The 17,753-nt window shown below is 39.5% G+C and overlaps 1 long non-coding RNA gene across 7 annotated transcripts in view; it reads right to left on the reverse strand.

Annotated features, from left to right (window-relative positions):
• LOC126955205 (uncharacterized) overlaps positions 1–17,753 on the reverse strand; it is a 184,756-nt gene that overhangs the window by 119,794 nt on the left and 47,209 nt on the right. The window lies entirely within an intron of this gene.

The following is a 17,753-nucleotide window of genomic DNA, read 5'->3' on the forward strand; positions in this document are numbered from 1 at the left end:
TACTCATTTTATATTTGTTGGCATGGAGTTATTTGGACGTGGTTAAAAATATCTCCAAGAACAGTCTTCACTCTAGCCACAAACCTGTAAATCTTCCCTTCAGAGATGAAAACTGTCCACAGCAATCAACAGTAACATTCCAAGTCTGACACTCCCCGACACCCAAACAACACAATGCCGGGCGGCTGGAGAGCACAGTTAGCATTACAGAAATCACACTCCCTCTGCCCAGAGAGCAAGTGGATCAAATATCAAAACTGTCCCAGAAATACGCTATGTGGGGTTATAAATATGCTCCCACAGAGGGATAAGAATTTGTAACAAAGTTTAAAATCATTTGTAGATTGGCTATAATTTAAAAAAAAACAAAAACAAACACAGAAAACAGTAAGTGCTGATGAGTATATGGAGAAAGGAGAAATCAGAACTCTCATACATTGCTGGTGGGAATGTAAAGTGTGCAGCCTTTTGGTGATTCCTCAATAAGTCAAACATAAAATACTATACGACCCAGCAATTTCATTCCTAGGTATATACCCAAAAGAATTGAAAACAGGGAGTCAAGCAGACGCTTGTACACCAGTGTTCACAGCAGCACTACTTTCTACTAGCCAAAGATAGAAAAAACACAAATGTCCATCAATCCATGAACAAACAAATAAACATGGTATAACCATCCAACAGAATATTTTTCAGCCTTAAAATAGAATGAAGTCCTGAGATATGCCTCAGCATCCATGAACCTTAAAAACATCATGTTAAGTTAAAGAAGCCAGTCACAAAAGGCTTTGTGACTGTAAATGGTATGATCTCATTTACACAAAATATCCAAGAATAGGCAAATCTATAGAGACAGAAAACAGATTAGTAGTTTCCAGGAGCTGTGGGTAGGGGAGGATGGGGAGTGGCTGCTTAATGTCTCCTGTTTCCATCTGGGGTGATGAAAATGTTCTGGAGCTAGATAGTGGTGATAGTTGCACAACAATGTGAATGTCCTAAATGACAATGAATTGTATGCTTTAAAAATGCTTAATCTGAGCTGAGCACAGTGGCTTACACCTGTAGCCTGAGCACTTTGGAAGATTGAAGCAGGAGGATCATTTGAGCCCAGGAGTCCAAGACCAACCTGACCAACATAGAGAGACCTAATCTCTACAAAAATAAAAATAAAAAATAAAAAACAGCCGGGTGTGGTGCCACGCGCCTGTAGTCCTGGCTACTTGAGAAGCAGAGGCTTAAAACTGGGAGGTCAAGGTTGCAGTGAGCTCTGTTTGTGCCACTGCACTCAGGCCTGGGCAGCAGAGTAAGACCCTGTGTTTTAAAAAAAAAAAAAAAAAAAAAGTTACTCTGCAATTTTGCAATTTTACAGGCATTAGGGAAAGACATTATTTAAATTGCAAATTTTATATTAACTGAATTTTGCTACAATAAAAAATCATTTGTCGGTTAAATAATTTTCTAATGTGATACAATTCTAGGATATTCCACAGTGAAAACATTTTTTATTAATATATACTTATCAATATATGCATGTGTACATTGTTTGAATTATCAAATATTATATCTAATTTAATTGTTCTATAACTAAGTAAGTTAACTGTTTCAGTAAAATTTCAGAGAAACTTCAAAATAGGAGGCTGGGTGTAGTGGTTCATGCCTGTAATCCCAGCACTTTAGGAGGCCAAGGCAAGTGGATCTCTTGAGGTCAGAAGTTCAAGACCAGCCTGGCCAACATGGTGAAACCTTGTCTCTACTAAAAATACAAAAATTAGCCAAGTGTGGTGATGGGTGCCTGTAATCCCAGCTACTTAGGAGGCTGAGGCATGAGAACTGCTTGAACTCAGGAGGCGGAGGTTGCAGTGAGCCAAGATGACGCCACTACACTCCAGCCAGGGTGACACAGTGAAGACTCTGTCTCAAAAAAAATATATATATATATATAGAAGATATTTGGTGAATTTCATAAATAAAATGATTACAGATTATTTATGGTCAAATACCTAGAATGCCTAGAAGACCACAAACTTTCAGAAGTCTGAGAAAAACTAATGTTCTATTTTGAAAACCAGCACACTTTCAGCACCCCAAAGAACTACTGGCCTATAGCCTTACTTAGCATTATGTATAAGTATGAAGAGTCATCCAACATAATTTATTCTAAGTGCTTATAATGTGTCGGGCACTAGTCTAGGCACAGGAAATATGAATACTATTAAGGCAAGGTTCTTGCCCTAATGGATCTTATGAATAAAATAGAAACTATGCATGTTTTACATATTGCAATTTTTTGTATGACAATAACATTACCCAAGAATAGTGAAGGGATTTATAGGAAACCAGAGTCAACAGTAAGTACAGATAACTTATTGCTATTATCTCCTAAGTGGTATTTAAAGCAAAGCAATAATAAATCAGGATCATCATGTTGTCATCCAGACAACTGCTAAGAAACATCTTGCTGGATATCTGAGTTGGTAATCACATTCTCCAAAACTCCTAAGCTCTGTTTTATTCACGTTCTATCCCTTCAACCAATAAGAAGAATGAGTAAATGTTTCATTTCAAGCTGTTATCACTAAGAATAGAAATGTTTGATCTACAGAACCCTGTACCAGGAACTATGGATGATTCAAAGTTAATGGACGGTATCCCTAACTCTGTGTAGTTTATCATCTGACTAGGTAGGCAATATGTCCATCAAAACTATCTGAGAGCAATTATAATGTGACGTAAGAGCTAAACACGTGTGAGTTGACACAATATAAACCAAGATCCCAAGTGCAGTGAGAATGTGAAGTATGAACTACTCACAACCAGAGCACAACATGGTACCCACTGTCCTTCTGATACAGCACGGGCTATAGTTTACATGTTCCTTTAAAGTGTAGAAACAATCCTAATACTAATCTATTTTTCTTATCACATGTAGGGGTTTGGGAGAGAAAGTCTAGGACTTACTATGTTGCCAGGCATTTCGATAGGCACTTTTAAATTTAACCTCACAAAAACCCACGCTACTTTATCACCATCATCATGATTGTCATTCCCATCATCATTATCCCTATTTAATACTTGCCCAAAGTCAGCCAGCAACTAAGTGTGATGTCTGATGGTTGCAGAGGACTCATTGAGCCTAGGTTTGATTTTTAAAATTATTTTTTCCAAACCATTTTGCTCCATGATGCCATACACTTCAGATCATACTCTAAGAGTCATCACCCCAAAGTAATGGCTCTTATCCAGGGGTGCCTCTCAGAACTACCCGAAGAGCTTTTTCAAACTATAAACTGAGAGTCATACCCAGATACATGTCATAAACTCTAAGATTGGGGTTTGGGCTTGGGGAAAAAAAATATTTTTAAAATTCTCCCAGGTAACTGTATACACTCCCCTGCCTTGAAACTCTACAAGCCAGAAGAGAGTGGGGACCAACATTAAACTTCTTAAAGAAAAGAATTTTCAACCCAGAATTTCATATCTAGCCAAACTAAGCTTCATAAGTGAAGGAGAAATAAAACCCTTTACAGACAAGCAAATGCTGAGAGATTTTGTCACCACTAGGCCTGCCTTACAAGAGATCCTGAAGGTAGCACTAAACATGGAAAGGAACAACCAGTACCAGCCACTGCAAAAACATGCCAAATTATAAAGACCATTGACACTATAAAGAAACTGCATCAACTAACGGGCAAAATAACCAGCTAGCATCATAATGACAGGATCAAATTCACACATAACAATATTAACCTTAAATGTAAATGGGCTAAATGCCACAATTAAAAGACACAGACTGTCAAATTGGATAAAGAGTCAAGACTCATCAATGTGCTCTATTCAGGAGACCCATCTCATGTGCAAAGACACACATAGGCTTAAAATAAAGGGATGGAAGAATATTTACCAAGCAAATGGAAAGGAAAACAAAGCAGGAGTTGCAATCCTACTCTCTGATAAAACAGACTTTAAACCAACAAAGATCAAAAGAGATAAAGAAGGTCATTACATAATGGTAAAGAGATCAATTCAAAAAGAAGAGCTAACAATCCTAAATATATATGCACCCAATACAGGAGCACCCAGATTCATAAAGCAAGTCCTTGGAGACCTACAAAGAGACTTAGATGCCCACATAAAAATAATGGGAGAATTTAACACCCCACTGCCAATATTAAATAGATCAATGAGACAGAAGGTTAATAAGGATATCCAGGATTTGAACTCAGTTCTGCATCAAGCAGACTTAATAGAAATCTACAGAATTCTTCACCCCCAAAACAACAGAATATACATTCTTCTCAGCACCACATCTCACTTACTACAAAACTGACCACATAGTTGGAAGTAAAGCACTCCTCAGCAAATGTAAAAGAACAGAAATCACAACAAACTGTCTCTCAGACCACAGTGCACTTAAATTAGAACTCAGGATTAAGAAACTCACTCAAAACTGCACAACTACATGGAAACTGAACAACCTGCTCCTGAATCACTACTGGGTAAATAACAAAATGAAGGTAGAAATAAAGACGTTCTTTGAAACTAATGAGAACAAACATACAACATACCAGAATCTCTGGGACACATTTAAAGCAGTATGTAGATGGAAATTTATTGCACTAAGTGCCCACAAGGGAAAGCAGGAAAGATCTAAAATCAACACCCTAACATCACAATTAAAAGAACTAGAGAAGCAAGGGCAAACAAATTCAAAAGATAGCAGAAAGCAAGAAATAACTAAGATCAGAGCAGAACTGAAGGAGATAGAGACATAAAAAACCCTTCAAAAAAATCAATGAATCCAGAAGCTGGTTTTTTGAAAAGATCAACAAACTTGATAAACTGCTAACAACAATAATAACAAAGAAAAGAGAGAAAAATCAAATAGATGTAATAAAAAATGATAAAGGTGATATCACCACTGATCCCACAGAAATACAAACTACCATCAGAGAATACGATAAAACAGCTCTACACAAATAAACTAGAAAATCTTGAAGAAATGGATAAATTCCTGGACACATACACCCTCCCAAGACTAAACCAGGAAGAAGTTGAATCTCTAAATAGACCAATAACAGGCTCTCAGATTAAGGCAATAATTAATAGCTTACCAACCAAAAAAAGTCCATGACCAGACAGATTCACAGACAAATTCTACCAGAGGTACAAAGAAGAGCTGGTACCATTCCTTCTGAAACTATTCCAATCAACAGAAAAAGAAGGAATCTTCCCTAACTCATTTTATGAGACCAGCATCATCCTGATACCAACGCCTGGCAGAGACACAACAAAAAAAAGAGAATTTTAAACCAATATACCTGATGAACATCAATGCGAAAATTCTCAATAAAATACTGGCAAACTGAATCCAGCAGCACATCAAAAAGCTTATCCACCACAATCAAGTCAGTTTCATCCCTGGGATGCAAGGCTGGTTCAACATATGCAAATCAATAAACACAATCCATCACATAAACAGAACCAATGACAAAAACCACATGATTATCTCAATAGATGCAGAAAAGGCCTTCAACAAAATTCAACAGCCCTTCATGCTAAAAACTCTCCATAAACTAGGTATTGATGGAATATATCTCAAAATAATAAGAGCTATTTATGACAAACCCACAGACTATATCATACTGAATGGGCAAAAATTGGAAGCATTCCCTTTGAAAACTGGCACAAGACAGGGAAGCCCTCTCACAACTCCTATTCAACATAGTGTTGGAAGTTCTGGCTAGGGCAATCAGGCAAGAGAAAGAAATAAAGGGTATCAATTAGGAAAAGAGGAAGTCAAATTGTCCCTCTTTGCAGGTGACATGATTGTATATTTAGAAAACCCTATCATCTCAGCCCAAAATCTCCTTAAGCTGATAAGCAACTTCAGCAAAGTCTCAGGATACAAAATCAATGTGCAAAAAATCACAAGCATTCCTATACACCAATAACAGACAAACAGAGAGCCAAATCATGAGCGAACTCCCATTCACAATTGCTACAAAGAGAATAAAATACCTAGGAATCCAACTTACAAGCGATGTAAAGGACCTCTTCAAGGAGAACTACAAACCACTGCTCAACAAAATAAAAGAGGACACAAACAAATGGAAGAACATTCCATGCTCATGGATAGGAATAATCAATATCATGAAAATGGCCATACTGCCCAAGGTAATTTACAGATTCAATGCCATTCCTATCAAGCTACCAATGATTTTCTTCACAGAATTGAAAAAAACTATTTCAAAGTTCATATGGAACCAAAAAAGAGCCCACACTGCCAAGACAATCCTAAGCAAAAAGAACAAAGCTGGAGGCATCACACTTCAAACTATACTACAAGGCTACAGTAACCAAAACAGCATGGTACTAGTACCAAAACAGAGACCAATGGAACAGAACAGAGGCCTCAGAAATAACACCGCACATCTATAACCATCTGATCTTCAACAAACCTGACAAAAACAAGAAATGGGGAAAGGATTCCCTATTTAATAAATGGTACTGGGAAAACTGGCTAGCCATATATAGAAAGCTGAAACTGGACCCCTTCCTTACACCTTATACAAAAATTAATTCAAGATGGATTAAAGACTTAAATGTCAGGTCTAAAACCATAAAAACCCTAGAAGAAAACCTAGGCAATACCATTCAGGACATAGGCATGGGCAACGACCTCATGACTAAAACACCAAAAGCAATGGCAACAAAAGCCAAAATTGACAAATGGGATCTAATTAAACTAAAGAGCTTTTGCACAGCAAAAGAAACTACCATTACAGTGAACAGGCAACCTACAGAATGGGAGGAATTTTTTGCAATCTATCCATCTGACAATATGAGTACATTCTAATATCCAGAATCTACAAAGAACTTAAACAAATTTACAAGAAAAAAACAACCCCATCAAAAAGTGGGCAAAGGATAGGAACAGACACTTCTCAAAAGAAGACATTTATGCAGCCAAGAGACACATGAAAAAATGCTCATCATCACTGATCATCAGAGAAATGCAAATCTTAAAACCACAATGAGATACCATCTCACACCCGTTAGAATGGCGATCATTAAAAGTCAGGAAACAGCCAGGCGTGGTGGCTTATGCCTGTAATCCCAGCACTTTGGGAGGCTGAGGCAGGTGGATCATGAGGTCAGGAAATCAAGACCATCCTGGCTAACATGATGAAACCCCATCTCTACTAAAAATACAAAAACATTAGCCGGGCATGGTTGCGGGCACCTGTAGTCCCAGCTACTTGGGAGGCTGAGGCAGGAGAATGGCATGAACCCGGGAGGCGGAGGTTGCAATGAGCTGAGATCACGCCACTGCACTCCAGCCTGGGTGACAGAGCGAGACTCTGTCTCAAAAAAAAAAAAAAAAAAAAGGTCCGGAAACAACAGATGCTGGAGAGGATGTGGAGAAACAGGAATGCTTTTACACTGTTGGAGGGAGAGTAAACTAGTTCAACCATTGTGGAAGACAGTTTGGCAATTCCTCAAGGATCCAGAACTAGAAATACCATTTGACCCAGCCATCCCATTACAGGGCATATACCCAAAGGATTATAAATCATGCTATTATAAAGACACATGCACACATATGTTTACTGCAGCACTATTCACAACAGCAAAGACTTGGAACCAACCCAAATGTCCATCAATGATAGACTGGACTAAGGAAATGTGGCACATATATACCATGGAATACTATGCAGCCATAAAAAAGGATAAGTTCATGTCCTTGGCAGGACATGGATGCAGCTGGAAACCATCATTCTGAGCAAACTATCACAAGGACAGAAAACCAAACACCGCGTGTTCTCACTCATAGGTGGGAATTGAACAATGAGAACACTTGGACACAGGGCGGGGAACATCACACAACAGGGCCTGTCGTGGGGTGGGGGCCAGGGGGAGGGATAGCATTAGAAGAAATACCTAATGTAAATGACGAGTTAATGGGTGCAGCACACCAACATGCCACATGTATACATATGTAACAAACCTGCACATTGTGCGCATGTACCCTAGAACTTAAAGTATAATAATAAAAAATTAAAAAGTTTACCAAAAAGAATAAAACGGATTCAAACCCAAGGGCGAGAGGCAGAGCCTGAAGAAATGCCTGAGATTTTCTCATGGTTCCTATGGTCAAAAGCAAGAGTGTAGCCTGAGGACTTGTGGATAATGCCCAGCTCAGGTGTTACATACATGTACAGTTGACGCTTGAACAACACAGGTTTAAACTGTGTGGGTCCACTTATATGCAGATTTTCTTCTGCCTCTGCCACTCTAAGACAGTAGGATTAATCCCTCCTCTTCCCCCTCCTCAGCCTACTCATCCTGAAGAAGTTTATGATGATCCACTTCCACTTAATAAATGTTAATATATTTTCTCTTACAAAAAAAAAAAAAAAAAAAAAAAAAAAAAAAAAGCTCTGCCTTAAAGCATGTCCCAGGAGGAAAACATCAATTACATAATTCAAGAACAATCCTCAGAACTGAAGGACATGAATTTTCAGATTAAAAAGACTCACTAAATGCCTGCCTAACTAATGAAAATAGATCCACAGCAAGGCATAGCATTATGAAATGGCAGAGGATGGGAAAAAGAGACAATACAATAAACACTGAAGAGACTTCCTTTAAAGTCATATAGAAAACAAATGGAATCAAAATGGCTTTAGACATCCCAACAACAATATTGGAAGCCAGAAAATAAGGGAATAATGGCTTCAAAAGCAGAACCTGGGTGTAGTGGCTCATGCCTGTCATCTCAGCACTTTGGGAGGTCAAAGCAGAAGGATTGCCCAAGGCCAGAAATTCAAGACCAGCCTGTGCAACACAGAGAGATCTTGTCTCTACTAAAAATAAAAAACTGGCTGGGAGTGACGGGCACATGTTTGTAGTCCCAGTTACTTGGGAGGCTGAGGAGGGAGGATCACTTGAGCCCAACAGTTCAAGGTTGCAGTGAACTATGATTTATGATTGTCACTGAACTCCAGCCTGGACAACAGAGTAAGACCCTCTCAAAAAAAAAAAAAGCAGAAGAAAATTTTCTCCAACCTACAATTTTAAACCAACCCAAACTATTAGTCAAATATGAAGGAAAGATTTTTTAAAAAGCATCTTCAGACATTCAAAGTCTCAAAAAATTGACTTTCCATTCATCCTTTTTCAGGAAGCAAGAGAATGTGTTCTACTGAAATGAAAGAGTAGCACTAGAAAAGAAATAAGACATGACATACAGTTAACAAAGGATGCACCACATAAAACAGCAAAGAGAATCTCCAGATGGAAGATAAAGATAAATCTCCAGATGGAAGATAAAGGGGGACACAGCCTGACAGCTGTGTCCCAGGCCCATAGGACAACAGACCAATTGAAAGGTCAGAAACCAAGTCAGAAGGCTCCAGAAGAGCTTACCCCAGGAAATGAAGTCAGTAGAATACGGAATGCTTCTGAATACATTGCAGAGAAACTAAACATTTGTAGTTTGAGGTTGAATTACAATAAGCTAGAGGTTGCAATTTTTTCTTATAAAAGGTCAGATAATATTTTAGGTTTTTCAGGCCATACGGTCTCCATCACACTACTTAACTCTGCTGTTGTAGGGCAAAGGCAGACATAAACAATAAGCAAAACAAATTTATTTGCAAAAACAGGTAACAGACTGGATTTTTCCTTTGAGACACAGTTTGCTGACCCATGATATAAGCATATAATCACAAAGAAGACAAAAAATGTATAAACATAAAAATTATTAGTTTCAGGGAAAATAAAAAGTTGTACAGAGAAGAAAATTTTATCATGGCTCAGATAAACGGGTTTATATATATAATCATATCATGTAATCACTGAATATTTATATAATCATAATCGTGTAATCACTGAATATCGATGCTACTAAAACCACCACATATCCATATTAGGAGGATGAAGGAATGGGAAGTGTGCAAATATGTGATAGGTGCAGGGGACATAAGTAAGAGAAAGCTAGGTTCTCATCTTTCACATTGGGAAATAACATTTACAACGACAATACCAAGAAGTAGTCAAGGTGACTAACTTCTCAGTCTCAACTGAGGCCAAACTCTTCAGAACAAATGTAATTCATGGGAGAATAAAAATGAAGTGATGAAAAGCCAATGTGCCAAGCCACTGATACCCAGGAGATATATAAAGTTATTGCTCAAGATGTCGTATGTTGGCCAGGCGCAGTGGCTCATGCCTGTAATCCCAGCACTTTTGAAGGCTGAGGCAGGTGGATCACTTGAGGCCAGGAGTTTGAGACCAGCCTGGTCAACATGGTGTAAACCCCATCTCTACTAAATATACAAAAATTAGCCAGGCATGGTGGCATGGGCCTGTAATCCCAGCTACTCAGGAGACTGAGGCACAAGATCACTTGAACCTGGGAGGTGGAGGTTGCAGTGAGCTGAGACCGTGCCACTGGACTCCAGTGTCTTATGTTACTGACCACAAGGGGGACTTCAAGAAAGGTGAGCCATACACAAGCAGAATATGCATGGGGGAAAAAAAGGCGAGACAGCCACCGAAAAAGCTGTAAAACTTCTCTCTCTTGACCACAGTGGAACAAAAGGGTCTGACCCCTCGAAAAGAACTAATCTGCTAAGGAGGACATAGACACTGACATTGAGCCCATTATAAAGACAATCGTGTTGTTGCATATCCATTGCCAGTTCTGGTAGAGCAGTACAGAGAGGTAAAACATCCCAGAGAAACCAGCTGATAAAGGCTCAGGGCTTAATGCGAGACTTAAGCCAATGCACAAGTAAAGGCAGTGTATTAGTCCATTTTCACACTGCTACAAAGAACTACCTTAGACTGGGTAATTTATGAAAAAAAAAAAATAGAGGTTTAATTGACTCACAATTCCACAGGCTTAACAGAAAGCATGACTGGTAGGCCTCAGGAAACTTACAATCATGGCAGAAGGCAAATGGGAAGCAAGGACCTTCTTCACATGGTGGCAGGAGAGAGAGAGAACATGAAGGGGGAAGTGCCACACATTTTTAAACCATCAGATCTCATGAGAACTCACTCACTATCACGAGAACAGCAAGAGAGAAATTCACCCCCATGACCCAATCACCTCCCACCAGGCCCTTCCTCCAATTCTGGATGAGATTTGGGTGGGAACACAAATCCAAACCATATCAGACAGGAATCAGGAATAAAGAACTCAGTGTCTAGGCCGGGCGCGGTGTGGCTCACGCCTGTAATCCCAGCACTTTGGGAGGCCGAGGCGGGCGGATCACAAGGTCAGGAGATCGAGACCACGGTGAAACCCCGTCTCTACTAAAAATACAAAAAATTAGCCGGGCGCGGTTGTGGGCGCCTGTAGTCCCAGCTACTCGGGAGGCTGAGGCAGGAGAATGGCGTGAACCCGGGAGGCGGAGCTTGCAGTGAGCCGAGATCGCGCCACTGCACTCCAGCCTGGTCTGGGCGACAGAGTGAGACTCCGTCTCAAAAAAAAAAAAAAAAAAAAAAAAAAAAAAAAAAAAAAAAAAAAAAAAAAAAAAAAAGAACTCAGTGTCTAGAAGAGGATTCTCTGGACCACATGTAACAAGACGAACAGAATCCTTATCTAATCTCTTCCCTAAGCCACACAAATTATAGTTTCTCATCAACTTCTTAGGGATGTCAGAACCCCTAAAAGGCCTCTACAAAAGAGGTACTCTTTTTTTTTTTTTTTTAAGTCATAGGCTTTAATCACCAGGAGGGTTTCTTTTGACAATCTAGGTTCAACAGTTTCAACAATTACTTTTGACATCTTTATAAAACTCCAAGTTAAGGAATCCCTTCCAGGAATTATTGCATTGAGATATATAGTGAAGTAGTAACTTGAAATATTAACCTTTGTGGGGGTTTTTTTGTTGTCTTGCTTTTGTTTTTGTTTTTCGAGATGGAGTCTTGCTCTGTCGCCCAGGCTGGAGTGCAGTGGCTTCATCTCAGCTCACTGCAACCTCCACCTCCTGGGTTCAAGCGATTCTCTTGCCTCAGCCTCCTGAGTGGCTGGGACTACAGGTGCCTACCACCACACCCAGCTAATTTTTGTATTTTTAGTAGAGACAGGGTTTTACCATATTGGCCAGGCTGGTCTCGAACTCCTGATCTCATGATCTGCCTGCCTCAGCCTCCCAAAGTGCTGGGATAACAGGCATGAGCCACTGCACCCAAGCCACCTTTGTGGTTTTTAAAAAAATGTTCTGCACTTCCTTGGAGTGACCCTATCCTACTCAATCTGAGGCATCCATATTGCCTTACAGAGAATTAGAACAGCTACAGCAAGAATGAAGGAAGCAGGGCATGGAGCTTATGTCATAATAATAGATTGGAAACAGAATAGAGAGAGGCAAATGATGCCCTCTTCATCTCCCAGGTTAACTGAGGATCACTTGGGCTGTGATTAAAAGAAAAATCATGGTGGTGGGTGACTTTGCTGGTAAAGAAGAGGAATAGACATGAAAGAAGTACATGATAACTAATACCAGAGAACTGTATGGAATCTGAGCCAATACTCATCAACCACGCAGCACTATTCTAATGAAAACCACATATCAGCCAAGCTGAGGAGCTGTAGAGTGAGAGTCCACCATTGACAAAGCCTACACATCACCCTTGCAGCATCTAACAGATGGACATCTATTCATCCTCAAAACTTTATTAAATCCCATATAAACTGCCTCTTGAGGACTTACCAACAAACTCATACATCCATGACACCCAGAGGAGCACTAGGTCAAGAAATGGAAGCCCTGAGCAACATGTGCTTGAATGAGACTAGACAGGAGTTAATCTGCCCCAATCGCAGGCACTTGGACTGGGTGGATTCTATCTGACTATAGTTACCCAAGTAGGCACCTTTTAAGGCATGTGGCCTTAATGAGACTTGTTTTTGTCCATATATTATGAAAGTTTATGCCATGTTTGTGAAGAAATGCATTTTCCAAGTTTCTAAATCAGTTCTCCTAGGAAAAAAGCTCTGAAATTGAAAGTCTTGGTTAGTCTTAGATTTGAATGAAGGGTTCATTAACAGCTCCCAATAGAACCCTATAAATACCCAGATGCAATAGCTACTAATTCCAGACAGTAAGCCAAGCATCTGAAATAACAACAACGAAAAACAGAGTAATACTTCCCTTTGGGTATATGGTCTCTCTAAACATTTATGTGTTCTTCTCAAAGACAGTGTCTTTTTTTAGGAACTCAATACTATTACATTTATAAACAAAGTTTAGAAGTTCTACTCAGGCCCTGCATTCTAGTTCGGTCTTCACCTGTATTATATTATTTTATTTTATTTTATTTTATTTTTATTTTTATTTTTCTATAGAGACAGTATCTTCCTATGTTGCCCAGGCTGGTCTCAAGTTCCTGGGCTCAAGCCATCCACCCACCTTGGCCTCCCAAAGTGCTGGGATTATAGGCATAAGCCACCATTCCCAGCCTTCCCCTGTATTTTATAGCCAGTAATACATTGTCAGCTTAAAACCATGCCCTCCTTGTTAAGCTCCTTGTTAAAACTACTTCTCAAATTTAATAAACACAAAAGAATCTGTTGTCAACAGTCCTATATGTATTTATCAAGGAATTTTCTCAGAGAGGAAAAATGCTATAATAGCTTTTTAAAAACAGAATAGGCAGTGGTCCAGTAACAAATCTGTTGAACAAAGAATGTAAGAGTGAGCTCAGGCCTTCCTTAATAGCAAGAAGAGATGCCACCTAACAAGACATCTGCTTACTCTTTCATGCTTATGATAGGACTATGCGTCCATGTGGCATTAGGCAAGAAAAATGATTCCAGGTGATGGACTAGAGTTGATAAGGCCAACCACAGCCACCAAGTCCTAAGTGGAATGTTGTGACTCAGAGGAAACAGACTAGGGTGTAAATATGTGGGTCACAGACACTAAGGGCAGACAGGCTGATGTGTCTGAGGCAGCTCCTAATAAATTTCTGGCACCTTTACAATCCTACCAAACTAGCTGTTCCAAACACACCAAATGTTTTGCCTAACTTAAATAGACTAAGTTATTAAGTCTGAATAAATGAGGAAGACTTGCTGCCATGATTATAAGCTATGAGCACAATCAGAATGTTGGTTAGGGCTTAAAGTGCTGGGAGGAACATGCAACACGGGCGAAGTATTCAGAAGGAAGCTAGACAGAAGAGATGGTGAGGAATAAATGATAGTTTATCAATGTTTTTAAGGTCAGAAAAAGAATTATAGGCTTTAGGGCCTGAAAGGGTCTTTAACCCAAGTCTCTCTTTTTTAACATATGAAGGAAATAAAACCCAAGAAAATTGTAAGTTGCTCAATGTCACATAAGTTTTCTTTATTTCCTGTTTAGACTCTTTCCACCGTACCATTTTGGCCTCCTCTACTTAAATTTCCCAAGGACAGAGATTCTACCCTTCTAGACTGTCCTTGTATTCCATAAATCCTTATTTGATGAAGGATTTCTGGGCATAAGCCCTGGCTCCTTAGGCTTTCCTGCAAGTGAACCCTTTCCTTCCAGTTCCCATACACCACACAAAGCAAGCAAATACTAATGCAACGCATTGCTCTTCATGACTTTACAGAGGAAGGAAATGAGTAGTAAGGTCTACCAGCAAATAACGTTCTTGTTCCAAAGATGAAGGAAGAATTATGCAAACATCACCCTTTAGGGAAGCTAAAATTCACTCCAAGAGGAAGATGAAGGGCTACCATGCTACAAAACCAGTCTGCCAAATTAGGCCTACTGGTGAGAGAAAAAGCCACACTATATGGTTGGTAAATATTCACACTGAGTGCCAAGTGGGTGATACACAAATATTAAGGGAGGAATCATTTGAGAATGTCATATGGGTAACTTTATCTCATTTTTGATGATACAAATGCCCTTCATTGTTTCAGCAAATATTTATTGAGTACCTCCTACATGCCAAGCACTGCTTTAGACCTGTAGATAATAGTGGTAGAAAAGCCAGGCCGGGCGCGGTGACTCACACCTGTAATTCCAGCATTTTGGGAGGCTGAGGCAAGTGGATCACCTGAGGTCAGGAGTTCAAGACCATCCTGGTCAATGTGGGGAAACCCCATCTCTACTAAAAAATACAAAAATTAGCTGGGTGTGGTGGCAGGCACGGCACCTGTAATCCCAGCTACTCAGGAGGCTGAAGCAGGAGAATTGCTTGAACCCAGGAGGCAGAGGTTGCAGTGAGCCAACATCACACCACTGCACTCCAGCCTGGGCAACAAGAGTGAAAACTCCGTCTCAAAAGAAAAGAAAAGACAGACAAAAGAAAAGCCAAATCCCTACCCTCACTCCCTCAAACACAAAATTGCAGTCCTTCTGACCATTTCTCCTCATGCCTCACTTTTACTCAGCATCCTATGTCCTTTCAGATATTGCCTTTATCCCTTTCCCCCTTTATGTTTGCTTCCAAAGCCAGCACATTAGCTCAGGCCTTCCTTATCTCATGCCTAAACCAGTTTTCGAAGAGATCTCCCTGTCTTCTTTCAATGACCCAATTACAGTTTCAAAAATTCTGATTTATTCTGGTTACTTAAATTCTCAAAAGCTTCAATGGCTCCACACAACCCACCTCAAACTCCCCCGACTGGCATGTCCCATCCTCCAAGATCTGGATCCACCTCTTCTGTACAAACTTAATTAAAAGGCATACTACTTAAAAACAACTTTAAACTGCATTAATGTTTGTGACCACGTATCCCATAAGTTTACACAAAGAGAAAAAAGACCTGTAAGACAAGCAATTTTTAATTTATGTGAGTTAAGTTCCTGTAAAAGTTATTTCAAATCAATAAAACATAAATAGACTTTAATTTTTCCATAGAAGCAATGCTATTATAAAGAGTTTCACTCTTGACCAAGAGGCTAATGCCCAACATTTTTATTGCATGTCAAGATAATGGGAAAAGTCTTTGGGAGGCAGAGGCAGGTGGACCGCTTGAGCCTAGGAGTTCAACACCAGCCTGGGTAACATGATGAAACCTTGTCTCTACTAAAAATACAAAAATTAGGTGGGCATGTTAGTGCACACCTGTAATCTCAGCTACTCGGGAGGCTGACGGGGAGAATCACTTGAACCCAGGAGGTGGAGATTGCAGTGAGCCAAGATCATGCCACTACACTCCAGCCTGGGGGACAGGGAGAGATGCTATCTCAAATCAAAAAAAAAAAAAAAGTGGGAAAAGTGCTATAAGCCAAAATGATGTAAGTAGAATCTTATTTACTGTAGAAATAGCTATACTTCTAAGCAAGCATCAACTGAGCAACCCTTTGTGGAAACCAGTCACCAAATATTATCAACTATAAGCCACCTACCTATGCACCATGAAATATAAGGCTTTCTAAAATGTAAGTAATCAAGGCAATACAATCATAAGAACAGATTAGAACAGATTTAATATGATATGGTATCAAAAGTTATTACACAGTTTTCTCTGCTTACTTGATAACTTCCACTTTATTTTCACTACAGTAAAAGTAAAGGTGAGATACACCTTCACCAAGGACACAGAGTTTAGGAGGATTACTTTGGGTCAATTTTGACAGCTTCTTTGAGAAAAGAAGTCCTAGGGCAACTTTTTTTTAGTTATAATGACACAGGGAATTCTAAATTGTTGGTGCCCCTTTTTCTCTCTTAAGAAAAATGTTATTGTAGTAAGCTTAAGCATTAGAGATTAAAGGTCTTTGTGTGCTTGCAAACTTTCTTGGGCAGTGATACCACCAGGGCAATCATCTTAAAATACATAAAGTGACTCTCTCAGATTAATTTTTGATCTCTCACCATTCTTACTTCATAGTGTTAAAAAGACTCAAAGTCAAGCCCAAAGAACTCACTGTTAAGTTTGATTTGTACCAAGTGAAGTAAGTCTCTCTACCTTAGTCACAACTGAGTTATTAGCTTATAGTTATGGAATGCAGCCAGCCCTCAACATGTAATCAGTTATTTCGGATAATTTGTATAGACAATGTCCTCCCATTAGTGGCTAATTTTTCCCACAAGCATGTGAAACTGTTAAATACAAATGTTTTGGTTCTAGCAAGTACCAAAAGCCGTTAAGATGTACATGCGTGAGGCTGTGTGCAATGGCTCATGCCTATAATCCCAGCACTTTGGGAGGCTGAAGTGGGGCAACTGCTTGAGCCCAGGAGTTCAAGACCAGCCTGGGCAACATAGGGAAACCCCTTTTCTAGAAAAAAATTTAAAAATTAGCTGGGTGTGGTGGTACGTACCCATAGTCCCAGCTGAAGCAGAAGGATCACTTGAGCCCAGGAGGTCGAGGCTGCAGTGAGCTATAATGGTGCCACTGCACTGAAGCCTGGGTGACAGAGCAAGATCTGGTCTTTACAAACAAACAAACAAACAAAAAGATGTGCATTCCTGCTGTTGATCAGTAATAGACTGCAATTTCATTTATAGTAATTTTTTGTAATGAAATAAAGATGCAAGGAAATATACAAAAATGTGTGCATAAGAATGTATCACAACATTGGTTATAACAATGAAAAAAGGAAATAATCTAAATGTCCATCAATAAAGAAACACTACATTTGGATGCATTCAGGCAATGCAATACTATGTTAGCCTAGGTTCCAGCCAGAAAGCAGAGGGCAGGAACTTGCATGGAGGTAGTTTATTTTGGGGAGTCAACCAAAGGAAAAGTAGTGGGAAACTAGGAGAAATGGAACTGGAAAGAAAGAAATCCA

Source organism: Macaca thibetana, chromosome 5 (genome assembly GCF_024542745.1).
Source record: "Macaca thibetana thibetana isolate TM-01 chromosome 5, ASM2454274v1, whole genome shotgun sequence".
Lineage (NCBI taxonomy): Eukaryota > Metazoa > Chordata > Mammalia > Primates > Cercopithecidae > Macaca > Macaca thibetana.